The sequence below is a fragment of the Varroa jacobsoni genome, unplaced genomic scaffold (genome assembly GCF_002532875.2).
Source record: "Varroa jacobsoni isolate VJ856 unplaced genomic scaffold, vjacob_1.0 scaffold_578, whole genome shotgun sequence".
Classification (NCBI taxonomy): Eukaryota; Metazoa; Arthropoda; class Arachnida; order Mesostigmata; family Varroidae; genus Varroa; species Varroa jacobsoni.
Genome location: NW_019213480.1, coordinates 140,570 through 158,797, shown reverse-complemented (window position 1 = coordinate 158,797; position 18,228 = coordinate 140,570). Strand labels below are relative to the sequence as shown.

General features: G+C 43.0%; 1 protein-coding gene across 1 annotated transcript in view; it reads right to left on the bottom strand.

The window, feature by feature from the left end:
* LOC111261651 (uncharacterized) overlaps nucleotides 1-18,228 on the bottom strand; it is a 94,745-nt gene that overhangs the window by 15,736 nt on the left and 60,781 nt on the right. The window contains exon 3 of the mRNA XM_086968792.1: nucleotides 536-596. The gene's annotated coding sequence lies outside the window, so the exon portion shown is untranslated. The remainder of the gene's footprint in view (nucleotides 1-535; nucleotides 597-18,228) is intronic.

Here is an 18,228-nt window from a genome sequence, read left to right as displayed (position 1 = left end):
AAGCTGACTGGTTATTGGAGACAAGCATATATAATAAGTTATTTAGAAGATACATCTATCAGTATGTTAGGGACTTTTTTATCCGTATACATACTATTTCTTAATTAAGCATTTGTCGATCCCTTGTAGATAACACTGGCAGTTTTTTCAGACGTATAAAAGTAAGTGTGCTTTAGAATCATAAGGACGTTTTCCAATTAGATCCCTTAATTAATGCTCTGCTTTCCAACAAAACTGGCACCGGACACATGAGCTTGACAAGCGAGCTGAGGGACTTGTTCAAGCCCTCTGTGTCGTGACGCTTTCGAATTATGTCCAGACAGACTAACATTAAATTGATATGCACCATCTGCATAGAATCGACGCTATCAAGGCGAGCTACGCTGAGCAAATCTTATTTTTAATGTCTATAAAGTTACTCCATTTGTAATATCGATTCCCTATAACATTGTCGTACAAATGAAGCGAAACTAATTGCTAAATTACGTATGACTATCTAACCGGCACACTAAGAGAATCCTGCCGAAAAACTTACCGATGAGGGCCTGGGCATCTCGCTGTCGGCGGCACCCGCATGGCCCGCAGCAGAACCAGATCTGCAACAAAATAATATCACTCAGTGTTAGAATAATCAGTTCATCTATTTTCTGACTATGGCATATTGCCTTGCTCATCTCTTCCATCGTGATATGTATGCTGCTATAATATTGTACGATGCATAAAGTGGCCGTACTAGCCAATTCAGTAGGTAACAACGACGTTGAAATCACCCAGCAGCCTTTTGGCTCATTGGAAGTATGTGAATATGTTTGTGCACGAAAACTTGATTTTCCTTTAGGCCATAAAAAAAAATTGATAGTGGACACAACAACTTGCGGGAAGGATGAAGGTGCAAAACACAAGACGATCCGGACGGGCACAAACATTTCGGTCGGAGGAAACGTGTCGGTCTGGCAAGCCGGACGGGAATTGGAACACGTACAAACACACGATTCCGAGTGGCGTGTACAGTCTTCTTGGGCGTTATCCGGCCGCATCACGGAAAGGAGTGAATTGCAATTAGAAAGAGGAATAAAAGCACTACTTATTGTTAAAAGGAATGGTCGCTGGAAGAAGAAAGCGGATGACGTTGTACGAGCGTGAAAGGAACTAGCCCGAAGAGATGCTGCCGGATCTTGCGATTCCTGCATTGCTAAGCGTCACAGTAGCTTGAGCTTTCTAGCCAGTCCCAAACGTCGAATGAAAAAGCTTTTGGAGGCAGCAAGGAGCTGGGCAAGAGTGAAGCAGCTATGGGGCAAAACGCGAGCCCACGGCAAGTCCTTAAAAACAATTTACTGTGGGGCTTCTCTCCTTTTAGGCATACATGTTCATATGAGGAGCAAATGTGAAACGCATTCAGCAAGAACTTTGCTGCCATGTAGATGCATAACGTATTACGGTTACTTTCTCCTGCGGCGCATCGAAAACGTAATTTGACACAAACCCATACGCCCCGTTAATAGCACAGATAATTTTTCTATGTGCTCTGATGTTACCCTGTTCGGCCGCGAGTTCCATATTTGTAAGCCTCCTCGTTTAATTTCTGTAGCTCGCCTAATTAATATCATTCCCATAATAATTCTATAAAGATTCCTTTTGCTAAACATGTTCAGCGTGTGAGCAGACGGGCTCTACGGAAGAACGTTTTGGAGTAGTAATCTGCTTTCCACTCCGCATTTCGTTTCTCGATTGTCCCCGCCTGCCAAGCCAACGTGAGTCGACCTACTCCTACGAAGGCTATTTGTTTTTTATTCTTTTCCTTTATTTTGCCAATATCTATCTATATTATAGAACGACCCTTCCTGCTGTTTTGTCAACCAATTGATAGGGCAATAGACAATGATTTTCGTTCCCTATTTCGTTTGTAGGCTGATTTTCATCCCTCTAAATGTCCAAAATAAAGGCTGTTTCTCAGTCGTTTCTGATTCCAATCGCTGCTCGTCGACAGCTCTAAAGTCTTTTTATTCCCCGAAGAAACAAAGCCGAAAAAAGTCGGGTTTAGCGGCGAGATGAAAACAAACGAGCGGGGATTGAGTAGCGCTGGTAGCGGCGGCGATGTAATGACCGGAAAAAGCGTTTGGTTAAGCGCGCTTAATGGATGAAAGATAAACTACCCCCGCATTGAACATTCCCGGACACTTGAATTCGATGATGAGTGAGCAGACGAGATGAATTTAGCGACGCCACGCGGTAAATGAAAATAGAAGTGTTCGAAGAGGCAAAGCAGCGCCTCGAAAAGGAGTACTTAGAGAGCTCTGAGGTTCATAGTGGCAATAAAAGCATCTCCGAAGAAATTCCGAAATCCCGAGCGGGCCTTAATGTGGATAAGAATAAGGCTATGCTTAGGTTAAAAAGGATTAAATACTTTGTGTTTAAAAATCGGGTTCGACGAGATCGGCTAACGCTGGACGAACATTTTGGTAGATTATGGAAGCGGCATAGTGCACGAGACCCAGAAACGAAGGCTCATAGTACTTGCCTCAACACTAGGTGTACTTGTAATGAACAAAATCGCAATGGAGATAGAAGAATGAGTGCGCGTCACCGCAGAAACATCTTCTAATAAGAATGGCTGTAGATAGAGCAAAAGGGCATCAAGTCCCCTGAACGCCGGCGAGAGACCAACAGTGGTACGAGTTGTCGAAGGATGATAGCAAAGGATAAAGGAAAATAGGTTACCTACTATTTGCCTGCCAAGCTCCGGGACACGTTGTGATTTAGGTTCGAAGACGGGCATAGACAGACTTGGCTTTCTGCGGGGAGACAGCCATCTGATGCAGTACCTAACGGCGACACCGGACGTAAAATTCGAAACATAGAGGGCTACTGAAGTAGCAGTAGGCAGTTTTTGACTGAAAATGAGCCTGCTACAAACTCACTTTTTACAACTGTTACTGGCTACCAGAGGTATTCGCAAACTCCACCGATATTCCTTTTCGCTAGACGAAGCAAAAAGGATCGTCTTACATTAAAACGGGACAGGGCAGGGAAAAAAGTTCTGCTCTCGACCTAAGCTAGTCTGGCATTAGAGTTGTGGCGTAGCACGCACGCGATCCCATCTATCCTACATGAAGGGTTTTTCAGGGACTGGAATCAAAAATATGATAGAGCCTATTTCTCTTGGATTATTTGTTAGGCTAAGGACTACTGTCTGAATGAAGGCTGGATATCTCCTCTACTACTACTGAAGGAAGTTTGATAGAATTGCTTTTTCTTAGACTTATTTCTGACATAAGGGACATTTTTCCCGGTATAGGCAATGTTGGGGGGTAAAGAAGCTCTTAGATCTACGAAGATCTACAAATACCTAATAAACGAAACTTAATAGCGTGGTTTGATGGTGTTTTTTAAAATAATTTAATTTAACCGAATATTATAATACACTATAACGGCCCATAGTAATTTGGCTTTTACATATTTGAGTCTAAGCATTTAATGCGGGACTAATAGCTTAGCTGAGAAAGCAAATAGGAAGGATAATTTTGTCCTTCGAGAGAATGATCACCATTTGACAACCTGAACGGAACGAGCGATAACGAGAACGGCCAGGCCATTCGTTAAGAATTGGCATTCATGCATTTGCGCTAACCGATCATGCATTATCGAGGTTGCCGGTGGCGCTCTTCTGCAAAGGGATTCGAAGGCACCGGCGTCCACGTCAGCTGGCGCGGGTCATGGAAAGCTACACCAACGGTACTGCAACTCTCTCTTCCTGCGTTTGTCTCCATGGCAAGCAGGTTTGGATAAGTGAAGCACACGCCGTTCTATTAACCGACCTCACTGACCAACGAAGAAAGTGACTAGCTCCGAGCTGGCGCCACTCATGGCGCTTTCATCTGTGACACCGAACAATAGCGGTTTACTCTTCAATCATTGCGCTTGAAAAGGAAAGCTGCGGTTTCTGCGAAGTTGCGCGAATAAATACGACACTGACGGAGATTCCAGCCTGATTTAGTTATGATGCAGCGTTAATCAATAGGAGAAGTGACGCAGGGCGTAGGGGGCTGCACAAAGCTCTTTCAGCTTCCAACCAGGCTGCTCGTATTACGCTGTATTATACAGACGGTAATCGTTGGTAGACGTCCAGCTGCGCAGTTGTAGCGCACCCGTTGCCACGGTATATCGCAAGCGTTGAAGTGAAAGACAACATGGTAAAAACAGGGTCGACGAGGAAATTTCAATCCTCTCTGATTTGTTCAGGACGGGTAGGCTTTTCGTGACATCGCGGATTCATTCTTGCATTGCATGGTAGTAGGGCATCTAGCAAGGCGGATCTAGCGTTCATAGCAGGACGGATCATTCTACGTTGACGATGGTAAACATTTATATTGTCTTCTTTTTTTTCTTTTATATACATATTTTCCCATAGATTTCTATGCATATCACAGATTCAACAGTTGGTGGCAGCCACTAGCTGCTACTACGATACCATACGATATGTCCATCTGTAGGACACTTTTGGCATTGACTGTACGGACAAGCTTCATACTGGCGCCCCTGCGCACCGCAATTTTCGCTCATCGGTTCGATTGGAGCGTCTTGGCGCAGGAATGAGCTAGCGACGGCCGCCGAGTCATGTGTCCGCGTTATGGATAACTCAGCGTGGTTTAGTGTCTATTAGTTACTTGACTGTTTGGTTAAGCATCTCCAAAAATCAATTCAATGAAGCTTCATCCGGTTTCGTAGCTCATAGTCTGCTCCGTCACGCACCAGGCTCCGATTGTCGAAAAAAGACCTTTTTGAACCAAAGCACATCCAGGCTCAGGCATATGGTGACGATGACGAAGATGTACAACGAGGGTCTCGTATAATTTTCAGCGATATGGAAAAAGGTTTCGATTCATTCTAGGAATGTTCATTCTAGAGATGATCAACCCTGTATGATGCGAACTATTTCATGTATTTTTCTCAAGTGACACATATGCGCATAATGCATACATAAGGAAGGCACGACGGTCCTTTGCATGCGCCATCTGACATGTTCAAGTGCAAATATGCATATTATATATATTCTGACGTTTAGGTATACAGTTTCCGCAAAGTTGTTATTGTATAATTGATCATCTGATTTCAGGTGACAAATGCGACGGATTTTAAAGAACAACAGATGATTTCTCGTAAAATCATGTCCTGTGACCTATGTTTACGTGGTCTCAGTAATTGTACGCATCAAACAATAACAGGTAGCTAGTTAATGTCGTACACGTGTGTACCGAAGCAATAATAATTCGTCGAACATCCAATGATTTGTCCTTCTGTACACTCCTCCACCGCTCTTCGTTCCACCGTTAATTCTGCCTATCGACGTCACCTACGTGAAGACTAATCGAGTAAAAGGCAACTTTTTGTCCAATCACTTCAGGCATTGTGGCTGGCCTTTTATGACAGCTGTTTCACACCAATCCATTGGACAACATTGTTCATTTGTAGCGCAAGTAACTTCCACTTGTAAGTAGTCTAAATAAGTTTGAATTACTGCATTGCGCTAACCAGTGGGGTGGTTGAACAAAGAACCTGCTGCTGTTCGAACTGTGCTCGCGGCAATAACCAATTGTATAAGTAAAATGGACAAATGTACGTTCTGTGTTTATTTCGCGCACATTTTTTCACTTTTACCCCATTGAGCACTAAATGCATTCGGGATCTACATCTGTTCTCGCTGCGTCGCGGCTAGTTACGCGACAGCGCCGCTCTTAATTTAATTAGCGCGTGGTAATCTTTAAAGAGGATCATTTAAGATGCTCGTTCGGTTCTTAACTGCTTTGTCCTTGCCCTCTTCGTTGTTTGCCATAATTAACATCATAGTACAATGAAGCAACGCCGAACGGTGGAAAAGATGCGTTTCGCCTTCGGCGCGAAAGATCATGGCATGTACACTGAGAGAGAAAGACGGATGAGAAATGACTTGCAGAGGGTTGTCTTTGAGTGTTCGCTTAGATCGCAGACCAGCAAGCAGATAAGCAGACTGATTGGCTCGGAGCCACAACACAACTAAACTCCTCATCTACCTTTTCTTTCTCCTTCGGTCCCTCTTTTTTGCCTCGGGCCTTACGCAGTTCATCGTGTCAGCGCTAGACACACTGCAACAAGCAAGCACTTCCTTTCTATATTCAATGAGGTAGCTTGTCTGGACGTACGCGAACCGATGCACAGTCGTTCTAGGCTACAAGCTAGCTTCTAAAAAAACATCTTCTGATTTATGGTCGCGGCCGGCTAACTTTGTACGGCGGGAACTGCACGCTAACGTCGCGGCACCAACCGCTACCAATGTCCGCCAGAGTCTTGTCGACGTGTACCGACATAATACAGCTCTTTCGGATATTGCCTAGACCGGCAGGTTGGCTACCGCTGCTGTTTGAATGTTTTTCCCTACTGACTGCATATCGTTGCTCCACGACAAGTGCAGTAATTTAGCGTGCAGATGCGGGGGCAGTAGACGGCGGATGACGCAGGTGAACGGCATGAAAAACTTCGACTTGAGCAGGATGATTCTTGGGGGATTAGAAGACAGAAAAGATGTTAAGTGATACGACGAATGGGAAAGAAAGAGGAATAGAGTACATCCCTTAACCATGATTAGTGAGTCGCAAACTGAGATGAACGTCGTATTGTCTGTGGACCAACAGATGACGACGCTGTCGGTGAGTCGCTGTCGTTACCTTTGCCCCATCGATAGCGGGACGGTAGGCGTTCGGTGTGCAGTAAAAACCACCAGCAGTTGGTTTTTGTATGAAAAAGAAGACATGAAATAACACAAAGTAAAGAGTTGTAGCAGCGATCTGGGTTCATTACAGTGCGTCGGAACCAGAAAAAAGGAGAAAGATCGAACGAAATGACAGGCTTCGGCTACTCTCATAATCGTGTTCGACTAGAAAGAAGCTTTTGCGAACATAAGCTGGTTTACTAATATGATAAAGTCTAGTAAACTCTAAGGCGATTATCGTCTTCTGCTTTTCATGCACGTATGTGCGTTCGCTTCTCCTAGGATTTCTATAAGCATATAACGTTGATTATTCTAGTTACGACAGTGTACGTACTGGCTAAACGGAATATTTTTATTTTGCCGTTTATATGTAGGCACTGGTCCCATATACGCTAGATTTTTTTTAACTCCCTAACCTCATTGCTTGCGATTGTGACGGCTGTCAGTAAGTTTGTTGTACTTTGCGTTCCCATCTTCGATCTCGGTGTACATCGATAGTATTAAGTAATATATGCCAAGCACAAAATGAATATATCCTGCGCAGTGGGATTTTTTTTAGCAGGCACCTAGAATCATTAGCGGTCTTCAAGGACCTCTCAACGAACACGTATGTTCTATTCAAGATTGCTCGTTATAGGGCAGCCGTCAATATTTTCGATTTCGTCAGCAATCGCAGTAATAGCAGTCAAGCAAATGACTGAACTTCAGAGACGCACAGCTATAGGACTTTGCTGGGTAAGTTAAGTTCAGGGTTGGTATCGTATGAATATACATTGTACCGTTATGTCAAATGACTGCCTTCCCCTTGGCTAGTCAAACGTAAGCAAGTGGGGAGACAACTAGCCAGTGTTGTAGACTGGTTTCGCCTATACTATAATATCTAGTGACATCACTGAAATTTACTGGGATTCGAGCAGCTCAGGTAACCCACCCTCTGTACACGTTGCTTGGGTGGAGTCAAACGAAATGGGTTTGAGTTGTGGGCACGTTCAGTAGACTTGTCGAGACGAACGGTTGTGTCATCAGTACTCGCCAACACCGCCGTGATGTCAAACTATTGTAACCTACGAAGTCTTTGTCAATGTTCGCTATACCTTTTGGCTAAGCCAATTTCTTTAGTTTCTTAAACGATTTATACTAATGTTCGCTATCGATCGCTAAGATCGAGGTAAAGCTAGGTTAGAACGATGTCGAAGAGACGATGATTTTGAAAAATCATTAATAACTGTTATTATCATATATAGAAAACAGTAATCCATAATAAAGAATAACGTAATAGCAGAGGAATCAACACAAATTTAATGGACATTTACATAATATGGTAAAAAAAATCAACGACGCGTAAGCTGACGTTAGTACATAGGTCCATACTTTGAGTAATGTCTGCGAGTGTGTCAACAAAATTTAAGTGGTTTCGATACATTTGGAACTTCAGCCTAAATTTTGAACTAAAGCCTGCGAAAGATGCCAAATCGGTAACATCTAAATCGTCACCGTTAACAAGAATGTACCTACTGATCGCTCCTCGAATATTTACCGGAATAGAAAACTATTATATATATTTATGTTGACATACAGTCAGACCTAAGCCACCTGAAGTAAGTGTGATTATTAATGTTCAATTGTTTTCCCGCCCTTCTGGCAGCGAGGAAGAATTACAATCTTTTTACTCGTACCACTGCCTCAACGAGATGCATCTCTTTCCGAGTAAGCTTGGATAGACAAGTCTTTCCCAACTACCAAAAATTTCAAGTCTGCCTTTAAACTACAGCCGTGTTCAACTACATCGTATTTGCTGTTTAACGCCATGTATCTGCTACCCTTCTAGGATCAGCTCTGCCTTGTAATGCCCTCCTGACCTTGGTACAGGAGGTTGGATATTTCATGCATTGCCAATTCTCTCTCGTAGAGGTATACGACTCTACTGATAATAAACTAGGAGCTGGTAGGACAGTCTTCTGCGATCATCACAAGCGCGTCGATGAGAGCACCGCTCTTCCCCCAACCTCACTTACCCCCAACAAAATAACTTCACCACACTATTCATGATTACTGCCTGTTTTAATGAGCGTCAGAGGGGTAAGAGATTTTCCATTCCTTCTTTTCGACACTTGCGCTAGTGTAAGGTCGTGCCAACAGTGTTCTTATCGAAGGCGGTTTCAATACCGTCACTTCGTTTCCCGCTGCTGTTTCACACAAACGACTTCGCGTGTGTGCCCCACGGGTCACATGCATGGTTACTTACCCATCGCCACCATCATGACCAGTACATAACTGCATATTTTAGCGGAATTTTCAGTCACAGTCACAGCTGCTTCAAAGTCATAGATAGTGGACAACAGCTGGGATCTACGTATGCAACCAATACACATTCATAGGAATATAGCGCAAATTAAGGGCAAGTGCTGCTGGCGTATGTGGACGTTTCGATAAGACTAAACTCGGTGCTTTGAAAAGAGCAGGCGCGCCGAGAAGACTACCCCCGTCCTAATAACTCTGTTGAAGATCGCTGATCAAGAATGCGAAACGGAAAAAAAATAGAGAACGAAATGAATAGGCAGTCCTGGGGGGTGAGACGGCTAAAAATCATGGGTAGAGATGAATTGAGAGAAAAATTTTTTCTTTTATCTTGGAACCGGCTAAATGACAAGCTGACGCCGACGAAGGCATTAACGCGTGTGACGCGGTGTTAACCACAACGAGTATGTGGAGATCCAACTACTCCTTATCGCCGAGAGGCGTAAACCTGTGAAAAAGCAAGTTCTCGGTGTCAAGCTGTTGGCAAGCGAACACTCGGGTCCCAGTTTTCCATTCGGCCGAATCTTATTCGAGAAGGCCTGTGCTTCTCAGGCCAAATTGTCGACTGTATACTAGCAGGACAAATCAAATATGCTCGCTATAGAAAACAACCCTGATACAATAAGAAAGGAAACGTCAACAGCTATATCGTAACGTAATCAGTCGCGAATAAGGATATTATGCGTCGTTCACGAAACCTCGTGGCAGATGCTTGTCATAAAAGCACGATATACAATAGAAACTTGATAGATGGAAGCTAAACGAACAGATGTGGAATGGTACTTCCATTGTTGTTACTGCTGATGTTGTATTATGCGTCGTTTCTCATGACCGATAGTTGGGATGTATTAATATTAATTCTAATACAAAAAAGGGAAACGAAAGCAAAAAAAAGATGAACATCAGAACTAATTCTAAAAACAGTTGCTCATGTATCTGGGTTTAGACCAAGTCTCTACTGAACGACTATACCTCGCAGGAACACGCCGCCTTCAGGCGTCCCGATCTTCTTAGATTGAAGCTTGGCCAGCTTAGTGGGGTCGAGCTGCGCCGCTACGACATGAACGCGTTGGATAAAGGCGAATTGGTTCGACCTGAATCGGCATTTCTTGACAGGACCAGAGTCCCAGATCGCTCCCAAGAATAACGATAGAATTAATCAACTGCTGAACCAGTTGGTTGCCATCAACGAAAAAATAGTTCCTCTGACGAAACTCCTTTTATGTTTCCTTGTTCTGAGTTCGTCCGCTTGCACCTGGTCGATTTTCGACACAAAGCAATAAAGTACCACCAATAAGCATAGCCTTTGCACAAGAAACATTACCCATTTTGGTTGGTCTGGGCCAACAGTGACCCGTACCTGGATTCTGTTTGGATGTCGGAACAATTCTGCCTGATCTAAGCGGACGCGACGGTGGCACAAACTCACTACTCTTACTGCTGCGAAACAATCTAAGAATGATCCAACAGACCGCCGTCAGCTCACCGTTAGGCTATCTAAATGTCTGGTAAAGTGAAGACATGCTTCGTCGCTCGTCCGCGCTGCGTTTGATGGCGTTCTCTTTAATAGTCTGGCTGATAGCCCGAGCATCCTGAAGTCGTCTAACTAAATTGAGTAAACAGCCACAGCGACAATGGGGAGATTTTCGAGGCCAACGGAGCTCGCAACAGTGGCCTTGATTGTAAGTAAACACTACGAGAGCAAAAACGTCACTTGACTTCTATCTTTTTTTATTGTAGATAGTGAAAAGGGCCGATTAATGCACGTACGAAATTAAGCCGTAGCTTATGTAGTATGCGAACAGTTTAATAAGTGAATCGTTTAAATTAATGAACGATCCTGTATTAGGCATTCTGCTGAGCTCGCTTGGAGTGTTCAGTTATTCAGTGTTTCATTCTGCTAGATACGAGGTATATTTTTACAACGTTATTAGTAATATGGAACAAGCGATCATTTCCATCGAATACAATAGTAAATAGTGAGTCTGCTCTATGGGACTAAAGCTTGCAACTACTGAACTGAATTTTCTACCCGACGCCCCTTGTGTTCAGACTTCGCATCATCGTCAGTCGTAGGGGAAACTTTAAATACATCACTGACTGCCAGTGGCTTTGGGAGTTTTCTTACAACGAATAATATCCCTAAACTGAAAGAAAAGTACTATCTGATCCTAAATGATTACAATGCGTCTCCTATATCCGTCCTATTACCGTTCCTCTGTAGCTTGTATGTCAGCGTAGACCGTCTTATACAATCTAATAAGCCTTTGAAATGGTCAGTTGGACAATGGCCGTGTTTTGCCGATTTATCAACAGCGACCGCTTCAGCTGTTTATGTACGGCCTTAAAGATTAACTCTTGTGGTTAGAAGTCAATGTTGATTCGGAACCTAGATGAAGCATAGCATATAACCTACGCGTTATTATGACATGACGTATCTTGGACGATAACGCTCGTTAGATACGGACATCCAAGGTAACTACTTCAGGGACAGACAGTATAATATGGATGAGTAATGTCTAATTTTAGTTAAGTGTTGATATCAACAAAGCAAACATGTTTCGCTATTAGCTTGATCTTATGTTACAAAATGCGAAATCTAATCCGTTAAAGACCGGACTTATATACAGTCATATTAGAGGTTCATTGGAGCAACCCACCGGTGGCATTAGTAGCGACTATGTTGGCTGGAACTTCAATGAGCGTTGCAGGAAAAAAACAAAGAAAGAAAGAAAGAAAGAAAACGAGCAAAGAAAATAGAATAAAAACACGTAAAAACTGCACTCAAATACATGGACAGAAGCAGCGGTCAGACCCAAGACAGCTTTGCTCTGCCTGAAAGCTCGGTGCTATTCTTTCAAATAAATGAACATCAAGCATGAGTATACCCAGAATTTTATCTATAAAGTAAGTGGGTGGAGGTTCCAGTCGATTAGACACAACTGGGTCAGGCCTGGTTAAAGTCATCTCCATAATAGGTATGCGTTCGATGTCTAGCTTTCCAGTACAGGTTCTTCTTTCGTCTTGTCGTTGAAGTGTCTAGGGGATCTTTAGTGCATAAGTCGACCAGTCATTTTACACCAACCCATTTAAAATTTTACTATGTAACGCAGATGAGTAGTCGTGTTCATTGAAAACGCTCCACAGGCAAGGGCAAGAATTGCAGGCAATAAGAACGAATCTTGGACGAATAAGGTCCAAATTGATCGGCAAGCAGAATATGCCTCCAATGTTTCCCCTATCCTAGTCGTATCTTATCTACGGTATTTATCTACGGTCATTGCAACCGTCCGGTGACAACTCATATTCGGATTCCTTCTGCCGACATAGCTTTAAGGATAACATGAACGTTACAGCGACATTGGCTGGCGCACTCCGTGCCGGCGACCGTGGATTGAGAAGTACTTCAAGTTGTTCCCCCATGTCATATTGACCCCCATGCTAACCGACCTGCTCTATCACTTTCCCGATGTTCGAAAAGTGTTACGAGAGTTCTAACCCGTTCCAGAAATCCGTAGGCTGGACCTACCGCGAATTTGTCGTTTGATAATTTTGTTGGGAGACAGCGTTCGGTGTTACGGTAGCTAGTTATGGTGAACTGTGTCATCATCGCAATTTATCCACTCGGTCGACTAAGCAGGAACCCGGGCGTTCACATAATTGTTACGGACGTCCATATCCCAGTCAACATAATAGCTATTGTGTCCTTTGAACACGCATTCCTACTGGTAGTCGCAGTACATATTTTGCACAGCCGCCTCTGGCTGAGCTACGAACCCTAATTATGACTGGAACCCGATTTGTCACTGGTAGGGGAAGTTGTTCTCGGCAGCGTTAGAAATTGCGGAGGGTAAGCTACGGCCGTTGTGCTATTAAGAATTTCACTTATTATGGGATACACACCAGTAGAGAAGAGAATTAACGGCATCTGTATTAATTCTTGATACTTCTATGTCTTTCTAATGAATGTACGAGAAAGCAAAACAAAGTATTATTAATGTCCAAAAAACATCACATGTCACCGAGCTTTATCACGTGATAGATATGCATAATGGAGGAAAAAAAATGGAAAAGTGATTAGGTCAAAACATAGCGGATCACTTCCTTTTGCCATGTTTTTCTTTGCTCAGTTACTTTTGTCCGCAATTTTGCCTGCCCTGCAAGCACTTATAGCCTGCTACGCTAGCCGTATCGAAATAGTGCCGCAATTCTATAGCAAGCTTAACGTTACTTTCTTTATCCAGGGTCAGGCTACGGCGGCACTGATTGTTCTAAACGGTTAATGCAAGATCATGTCTGCCTGAACTACCGCACGAATACTCACACTCAGATGATAGCACTGGTAAGACAGCCATCAGTGCCAGTATTGCATAGTACCATTAGGTGCATAACCACCTACGCAAGATAGAACTACGAAAAAGGCTTAGGTTTCAATGGGCACCCGTTGTTGACTGCCACTGATTAGTGGAAGCACACGATTACTACTTTACTGTTCAATCGAACCCTGCTCATACGATGAAGACAAGCACAGTGAAGCTCAAATGGATGGAACACAACAATCCCGCACCTTCCTTTTCTCTAAGATACCCCCAAACTATTTAGAACAATTCGTCTATAATTCAGTTTGAGTTGTCATGGTTTACACGCAGCCCTTAAGCTCAGAGGCGGTCCGACGGTGGTTGGCTGTTTAGCCCTGTAGTTAGCTCTCTTGGGTAGTGCTATTGGGCAGTATTTGCTAGAATATACTACTTCAATTCTCTCTATCACTACCCTTTCTATGAAAGCATTTCTGATCAGTTGAATAAGCCATTTTTAGCTTAATCCAAACTGTTTTGCCATGGCATGCAATAGTCGAAGAGTCTTTGAATCGTTTTTGTCTAAAGGCTAAAGGCCTTGTTTTCCTTCTGCGGCTGGGGTAGGGGCAAACATAACACGCCAAAAGCAATGATCGGCAATGCGCTAGGATGGAAGCGGCTGTTCGTTGAAATCGCGGTAGACGCGTTGAGTTTAGAATCGATGCAAGCAACATCAGGGTCAAGATAAAGAGCCGGAGAACGAAAATGAAGGAGAGACTAAAGGGGCACACGTCGTTAGCGTATTAGTCTTACAGCTTGTCACAGTGTCAGCCTCTACGGAGGCAGTCTATAGCAATCCAGCTAACAAAGTCCATGACGGATGTCTTCTCATTTGCATGCTCAAGCGAAAATTCCCACAAGCCCAGAATGAAGCTGAAAGAAACCCAATGTCAAAGAGAGAAGCCGTAGCTAGAAATGGTAACAGAGAAAAGAAAAAGTCTCTGAAGTGGCCCGCAGGATTGGGAAAAACAATTGCAACGTATGGTAAACAATATGATGTACCGTGACACTATCTTATGCTTAAAAAATTGTTTTGCACTACTTGTATATACTTCTGCCCGACAAAAACACAGCACAATTCCCGGTAATGATTCAACAGTGCGAAACGGAGTGCTACGCTTGGTGGCAGACAGATTTCGCAATCCGCCTATTCGAATATTAGACAGGTCATCAACTATAAGCGTATTCAACCAATGTGATCAAACTTTTCACGCCACTATCGAAATCGTGTGCCTCAGACGTTTTGTATGACTCTGTACGACTAAACAAAAACGCTTGCTTGCAGAAATAATTGGATTTATATACGAATATATTTTTTTTAATAAGTAAAGAATAGCGGGACAGTCTGTCCATTGTCAAATGAATCTATGTACCCTGTCCACTAACCGAAGATACGAGTGCGTCCCACGCGATCGTTAACTTACACAGATAAAACGGCCATGTCTGTCCAGCCTATGTTAATTGTGTTACTGTCCTACGTTGATTCTATAGAGGTAGATGGTGCGATTAATGCGACTAGGGCCAGCATGTGGAACCGGGTGCCTACAAGAGTGATGGGGCGTTGGACACTCTAGAGCTAGTGTGAAGACATGGCTATGGATGATGAAAACAACAGCACGGCATGAATAAACGGTGAAAGCAACAACAATGAAGCGGCCGGTACCCGTCCAAACCTAATCGCATAAATCAACGCCAGAATAAGGTACGGACCTGAACAGTCGATGTGAGGAACGTCACCTTACGCGGCCATCAATAGCCAAGTCGATCCTCATCTGAATGTTTCGCTTCGATTGGGAAATTAATTCACGCGCCATGGAATAAAACATTGACTTCTGTAAATGTATTTCAAAATAGATAATTTTTCACTAAGAATTAAGAGCCAACAGTTTTCGTAACTAATGGTAAAAGCTTAGGCAAATTTCCCTTTTATTCATTTAAAAAAAAAGCTATTTCGTCATTGCAACCGCATCAAAAAAGACTCACAAACATTCAAAACATAAAATGAAGTCTAAAGTTAGAAGATAAATAAAGAATAATTTATTTTATCTATGGTTTTTTAGGACACAAAGTTATCTTGCTCTCCTAGTCCCACAAAATCCAAATGGCGATCAGAACTAAACACGATATTAAAAGCCTTTCTTTTTATGGCGTACCCCCTCTTCCTTCGGCATCTCTCAGTACCGCTAATTAGCACTGTTTTAAGAGACCTCTCAGAGTAAAGGGCTCAATACGATCTTTTTGTGTCTAACGTATTCCATTTTCGAGGTTCTGTTTCGATGTGCCGTTCCTATTTTGATTTCTGACGCGCTTTTCGTGCGAAGGGAAGGGTCAGCGAAACGGGCAGAAATTGATAGAGGCTGAGGTGGCTTCAGTCGCAACATACATATATAACATATACACATATACAAGCAAACTAACCGAAAAGGATTATGGCTGGTGGTTGTAAAATACGGACCAGGGGCGACCAAACGGAACGATCTTCGCAGCTCGGCTGCTAACATCAATGGCACTCGCAACGGCAGCTTAACATCGTTGTATTTTATTCATACTCTTGTAGCGCTTTCAGGTCAGGAAACGTCTTCCCGCCTTTTTCCGACATTTCAGCTATCGAAGGCGTTTACTGAAAGAGCCGGCCTGCGCCTAAGACGTCACGAATCGCACAATTGCTACAACTATATGTAAACTAGGAGACCTATCCGCAGTTGTTTGTAAATAAGCGGGACAAACATTATCTCTCCTCAAGGTAAAGGAAAATATACAGTATAATACAACAAAGGTAAAAGAACTATACGGATCCTGCAGGAAGATGTAGAACTCTGCTTTTACCATCTACTTGTTGTTCAATGTCGTTTGCAGTCGAAGAACTGTGAAGTTGGCGACATATTTTGGTTTATTCGATAGGCTATTTTTGAAGGATGCGTGCGCATCACATACATCATGAAGCTTTTCACTGGTCCAAAACGTACTGCTAATAAACTACACTTCTAGAATACCAATGGTAGCAACAACTGTTAGGTCTACCAAAGAGCTGAGCAGCACATTAAGGTGTCAGAGGTGGCATCTCATGGCAGCAGATGTACTTCTTTCGGAGGACTCGTTCTTTGGATGTGAGGGTAGAAAAAGTAGTAGCAGATAGAGCAAAAAGCTATAATTTGACTGTCACATTTCCGAGAAAACGAAGTAGTTTTCATTGGCGTAGCAAAGGAATGAGAAGAAAAACAGCGCGTTGACATAAAGGACAGCGAAACAATGAAGCAGGCTGGCAAGCCTGTTGTTGGTTCCGAATGAATAGCTTCGTCTCCCCGACTGCTGGTCCACCGCAGATCTTTCTGTAATTAGGAAGAAATATTGGCAGGGGTTGACCTTTCGCTCAATCAACACGGGTTAGCACGGCACAAAGTCGCTCCAAATAGGAAAGGCTGCTAGGGGATAGAGGTACATCCAATGTCTAGCCGCAGCACTTGACCGCAAAAGAACGTACTAATATACAACCAAATATAGAGTAAAACAAAGTTAAAGAAGTACTTTTAGCCCTCACGTAGTAATTATACGAGTTTTTTTTGGTATTATATTTTACACAGATAGCCTAGACGTTTTAACCGATTGCAGTAAGCCGAGGTTTCCGACGACGACGACGACATTCGAATGTTCGACAGACGAGTGGTATAACATGCGTTTATGTATTTATGCGGTTATTTTTACACCTGTCTAAAAGCGCAATACGTATTATATCATTTTAGCTCCTTATAATATAGTGTATTACTCACTTATTGATAATAAACAAAACTAATTTACTGAGTAACTCATGATGTTAAGTCTGGCTGTTGCTTTGAGCTCTGCAATTAGATCTATGTACAGTTTCCAAGCTTAAGTTTATCAGGGTTCAGTGTGATACTTTGAATGTGTATCTCATACTCTCGTTTTGTTTAATGTTTTGATGTAGTTAACAACAACTGTGTTTATCACTTTTTTTTTTAAATCATTTTTATCTCTATAATATTTATTTCTAGACAACTTGATTTTGGTGAGTGTTGCACTTCTAGTTTGACCGGCTTATTTAGCAGTTTCATTATAACCATCGAATCTTTATGAACCGTACACCCGATAAGAGAGTAGCTTCAGTTGGAGGGTTTGGAGGTTTTTCCTCCCCTTACCTTTAACTCCACCCAGATCCCATTGTCGATGTATAGTAGCGATGATGGGGACGGCGGCAGCAGCAGAAAAGTTATAGTGGAATTCGTTGTCAAAAGGCGGTGATGTCACCGGTCTGTCAAAAGTCCCAGTGGCTCCCGTTTGGGTCCATTTAATGTTCCGAAGCGGCAGCCGGACTCAGCTCGCTTAGCTTGATAGAAGTAGGGACCAGTAGCCATCAAATCTTTAAACTTCACTCCCTCAGGGTTCTTTTGGTTCCGCTCCCACGAAAACTTTTCGCAGGTGCTTCGGAACCATTTTTGTAACGGACAATACACTTTGATTAGAGAGCTGAACAGGATAAAGGCCACATTTATGTGTTACATCGCGACAAATATGAAGCACAGTAAAGGGACCAGACAGAGGCTTTACACCCTATATCTAGGTGGGTGTCGAATATAGCGGAGGACAGAAAATGTGATATATACGCGATAGATATTATACAGGGGAAAGCTAAGCGCACCTTAGAAGGAAATGTTGACAAACAGTTCACAAACAGTTGGACGGAGAGGAATTGGGAGTTATTACCAATTCTGATTTGAAGGCAGTGGTGTAACGTTTATATGGGGAGTATAGAACGTATAGAGGTGTTCTCACGATATGTTTATCTGGTTGATCTTTGTCAAATGTCGATGTAAAGAA